The sequence below is a fragment of the Pteropus alecto genome, unplaced genomic scaffold (assembly GCF_000325575.1).
Source record: "Pteropus alecto unplaced genomic scaffold, ASM32557v1 scaffold22, whole genome shotgun sequence".
NCBI lineage: Eukaryota > Metazoa > Chordata > Mammalia > Chiroptera > Pteropodidae > Pteropus > Pteropus alecto.
Genome location: NW_006434839.1, coordinates 1,289,145 through 1,294,136, shown reverse-complemented (window position 1 = coordinate 1,294,136; position 4,992 = coordinate 1,289,145). Strand labels below are relative to the sequence as shown.

The following is a 4,992-nucleotide window of genomic DNA, read 5'->3' as shown; positions in this document are numbered from 1 at the left end:
TCAGCCCTGTTTCTCTGTCCCTGGCTTCTCCATCTCTAAATTGACCACTGTCCATATTCTCACCCTTAGAAAATGGGGCATGATATTAGCAGAAGCCAGAACTATTTAAACTCTGTTCTCTTTCACTATTTATCTCGGAAGATAAAACATCTTCAAATTGGAAAGAGCGGAAATAAAGGGTAGGAGAAAAACCACGACTCACTTGTGAACGGAGCAGCAGCCTGTTCTTGCGAAGGGAGCCCCGGGCAGCAAAGCGCTGGGTCGGAGGGCCAGCTCCGTGTGTTGAAAACGGTGTGGCCTTGGGCAAGTCATTGCACCTCTCTGAACTTCGATTTCCATACTTTTTTTTAAAAAAGCCATTTGACTACTTTATCTCTAAGAAATCTTTTAAAGACTCAAATTGTAATACTCTACCATAAAACGAGTTTGTTACTGGGTCCCTTTTTGAAAGCTTATGGCGTTTTGGAGTTCCAGAGTCTGGTGGGAAAACAAAGCCTAGCCTAGTACCCTAAATCTTAGGATATTTTATTGGTGCCATTGTTTGACATATTACGGAAACAAGAGCATAGATGTCGCCCACCTAGTTCCAAAGCTTATTACACGCCGAGCAAAGACTGTAGGAATAAGGAAGAGGAAAGCTTCTTCTGATAGGACATTTTCCCATTACTTCTTGGTTCTGGTACCTTCTACTCTAAGAGCAACCTGAGGTATTGTCAGGGAAGGAATGAGCCTGCCCTGTGACTGTCATCGCTAATTCTGATGTTTTTTTCTAGAAGGTCTTCTAAGTTCTTGGTATTTTGTGACAATCAGGTTGGCATCTTGGTACTGCGGGTAGCATTCTGATGCCCTTCATACGGCCAGCATCAGAAGATCAGATAAATACTCACATGTATGGGTTCTTCATCTTGACCAGGTGAGCATTCCGAGGTGAGGATGAGCCGCTTCTCACCAGGTGACTGTGTTTAACAGTTGATGTTCAGGGTGACAAAGGCCTGTTCCATCACCTCATCCTGCAGCATCGGGCAAAAATCGGAAGAAATAATAATGGGTGTCTGACTGCAGATGCTTGCCTATGAAAGTGACCCTCGGCAAAGTGTATTCAAGTCTAAATAACTTTGCCCTGGGATGTGTAAAGAACTTGTACTATGATGTCATCGTCACAGTGGCTAACTTTTGAAGAATCTTGGAAGAGATAAAAATAAGATTGGCTATACCATCAGATGGGATCGCAACCGTATAAAGTCAGCTCAACATCGATGACAGACTATAGTCTAAATTAAATATATTTAAAAGGGGTAGAGGATTATGAGATTTAGAAAATGTGCCATTGGCACCAGGGCCAGCATATACATGCTAAGAAGTTGTACCATACAAGCTGTGTTCTGTTTATTTTGATGGATTACTTGGCAAATTTCAGGGGCTACAGTAGACAAAGTATGTTTGTGCTTTAGGAAAAAATTTTACCTGTCACCCATAAGATTTTTGTAGATAAAATGGAGAAATAAGAGATGTCTGGCAGTATTTTGGAGTGTATCTTTTATCTTGTGGTTGATTACCTGTGAGTTTCCTGAGTGGTTTGGGATCAACATGGTAGGAGATAGTTTGTATTGTAGCTTTTGTCCCAGTTCCAACCCTTTCAAGGTCATTGTCAAAGAGTGGGATAAAAACAGGAAAGAGAGGCATGTCAACTTTGCTAGCGACCTGGACCCAGGAAGAATTGCTAATGTCGTCCCTGACAGCATCAAATTCAAAGTGATTTTGATTAGATTTAACTTTGAGCTGAAACAAGCAATATATAAAGTTCTACATTTTGGGTTCAAGGTCAATTGCATATATGCAGAATGAAAGAGATGCCGCTTGGCAGAAACCCACATGAAAACATCTTAGTATTTCAGTTGACCACAAGCTTAATATGATGTCGCTTTAAAAATAAGCCAATGCAATCTTCAGTTTCTCTTACCAGAAGTAAAACACCCAGGCACAAAATATTTTTTTCTCCATTTTATGTTGGTCAAAGATCTGGTGAACTGTGTTCAGTTTTTGACAATCTTAAGAGAGTCACTGAATTAGCATGAGTAAAGAGAGCATGTGGGGCGAGAAAATGGGACAAACATAATCCATGAACAAATGTGGAGTTTCTTTTTATTAGTATTTAACCAGTATTTATTGATCGTTAATTATGTGGCAGGCAGTACGACAGACCTTGGAAATGCCGAGATGCACACGACACAGTCTCATTGTCAAGGTGCTGATAATCTAGACGAGGAATCTGAAAGGTAGTCGGCAGGAGGCCTACGAAGGAAATGCTTCGGCGTGACGAGCATGGCTCTATGGGACTGGAGGGGTAGGTGCATGGAATTCCGATTGAGGATCTGGAACAGAATCAGGGAAGTTCAGAGGACGTGAACTTTGAGATCCATAACCTTTCAAAGTTGGAGGAAACGTTTTTTTCTGCTGCTTGTAAAAGTAGAGGATGGCTTTTTCTCCAAGGTCCCTTTGGCTCCAAAACTCTGAGAATTGATTCCTGTGCTACAGGGTCACATGGCTAGAGTTAGCATCCTATGGCCTTGTAGTTCTACTGAATTTCATCTAATTGTCTTTCCTGTGTGCCAGTTTTTCCCCAGTTGCTAAACCTTATTTTGCACGATTTTCAGCTAGAATTCAGCTGGCCCGCCAAATTTAGTATTGCCTGACAATTTGACAGAGACATCCTCTAAATTCCTTTTGTCCAGATCACAAAGCCTGCGACCAGAATAGATGCACCCTCAACCCAGAGAAGGCGGCTTACCACTAGGTGTGTCCCAGGCTACTCTCCAAGGATTCTTGCCAAGGACGGGATGGATGTGAAAAGGCTCGTGAGCGAAAGGAAGAATAAGCTCAGCTGGAAATTCTATTACAGCAAGAAAAGGCAGCCTTGAAAATAAATAATCGTACTGATCTCAGTGAGGTAAAAGTATATGCCTTTGACCCGCGTTGAAAATAGAGGAAGGAGAAAGAGCGAAAAGGTAACTCCTGTCGCTTTTCATCTTGAAAGTACCTGTGTCCTGCCGGTCGCGTGGCAGGAGAAGGGTCCCCAGCAGTTCATGACTGAGGCTTCAAGATCGGAATTTGCACTGAGAAGCTTTGCTTTCATAGGTCTAATCCTTCTCTGCTGAGATGGTAACTCTTCTCGAAGGTGGGATGGGCTCCCATGGGTGGGTCATCCCCATGGCTCCTCTACGCTGTCTTTATCAGCTCTGGCTCCATTAGGAACTCTGTGGTCCAAAGATCAAGCATGGTTTTCTATTAATGTAAATGAGATCACTAATAATTTGCGATGGTTAATTTTATGTGTCCACTTGGTTAGGTGGCAGTAACCAGATATTTTGTGAAATGCCAGTCTCGATGTTGCTGTGGAGGTAATTTTTTTAAATGAGATTCATATTTAGAGCAGTGGGCTTTGAGTAAAGCAGATTACCCTCCGTAGTGTGGGTGGGCCTCATCTAATCAGTTGAAGGCCTAAGAGAACACAGTGAGGTCCCCAGAAAGAAGAGAGAATTCTGCCTTAGGCTGCCTTTGGAGTTCAGCTGCAATATCAACCCTTCCCTGCGTCTCCAACCTGCAGTCCTACCCTGCAGAGTTTGGACTTGCCAGCCTCCAGAATCATGCGACTCAATTCCTTAAAAACTCTTTCTCTATCTCAGTAGGAAGGATATATAAACACTTTTTATTGGTTCTGGGTCTCTGGAGAAGCCTTACTAATATACTCTTTCATCTGGAGAACCAGTAGTTCAAATTTTAACCTTTACCTAAGAAATCATCTCGCACCTGACTTGACAGGAAAATCAGGCTCCAGACATGAACTCCCTCCACTTCCCCCCGCCACTACCTACACCCAAACAGTTACCTGGGTTTGCAAGTGCCCTCACCTTGATCTGAACCCTTCTCGTCCTCCCCAAACCCGGCCCTTGCTTCGTCCATGACTTACAGGCTCCCATCCATCTCCTTCCCCAATATCGAAAAGCATGTTCAGACATCTCCCGCGTTTACACAAGGAAGCAAAACATCTCCTTGAGTTTCAAGTGGCGCCTTGTCTCTGTCCTCCCCCTCGCAGCCGGGCTCCTCAGTGCCGTTTCTCCACTGTGTCACTTCCTGTTCACTCTTCAGCCGTGGCACTGGGCCCTCACCCTTCAGTCCACTCTGCCGAAGACACCAGTGGTCCCTGGTTGCCAAGTCTGGGGGAAGGGGCCTTCCGGTCCTGGCTTTGCCTGGCCTCTCTGCATTATGTGACACTGACCATTGCCGTTCTGGATGTCTCTAGCCCCAGGGGCTGTGCCTCCATCTCTTCTGGTTTTCCCAAAGTGAGGGATTCATACCCCCCTGGTGGCAGAGGGGTCATTTTGGATGGTACAGGGCCACAAGCAAGGCTGCGTTCGCTATATGAAATGTCCCTCTCTGGGTTTGAGCCCTGACTCAGCACAACATGGCGTGTGAGTCGTGTAGTGGGAATATGGGTTCTCGCTTAGTTCTCCTTCAGCTCTTTGAAACAAAGAGAAAGCCTCCGTTTGGAGTGAATATAACGCCTTTCTAATGCTTGCTAAGCTTTCTTTTCCAAAACAAAAAAAGAGGGCCGTCTCAGAGTCAGAGCCTTCTCTGGCCGATAGTCACCAGCTGGAACCTAGAAACAGGATTTTGTTTGTTTCCATTCGTAGTTATTTCGGGGAGTACTTTCTATTGGTAGCAAATGATACTACTTTCTCTTTTATTATAGTAGTAACACGTTTCCTTTAAAGTAATCTCATAAGAAAAAAAAAAGTTGAGTGAACTGAGAAAAGGCCTAGGAACATCGCCCTGCTGGTGACGCCAGGCTGGGGTATGCAAATGCCTGGGGTCTGGGGAGCAGGGCCCTCCGTCTCTGTCGTATTGCTCAGGACTCAGATCTCTGAGCTCCTCCCACATTACACACTGTGTGATTGGCACATAGATGCAGTCAGCACTGATACAAGGTCGACT

At 44.5% G+C, this 4,992-nt stretch overlaps 1 long non-coding RNA gene across 1 annotated transcript; it reads left to right on the top strand.

The window, feature by feature from the left end:
- Window positions 1-842: 842 nt before the first annotated feature.
- LOC112478685 lies at window positions 843-2,937 on the top strand. The gene is made up of 3 exons (XR_003045913.1): window positions 843-913; window positions 2,189-2,344; window positions 2,733-2,937. It is a non-coding gene; the product is annotated as an uncharacterized LOC112478685 (long non-coding RNA).
- Window positions 2,938-4,992: the final 2,055 nt, after the last annotated feature.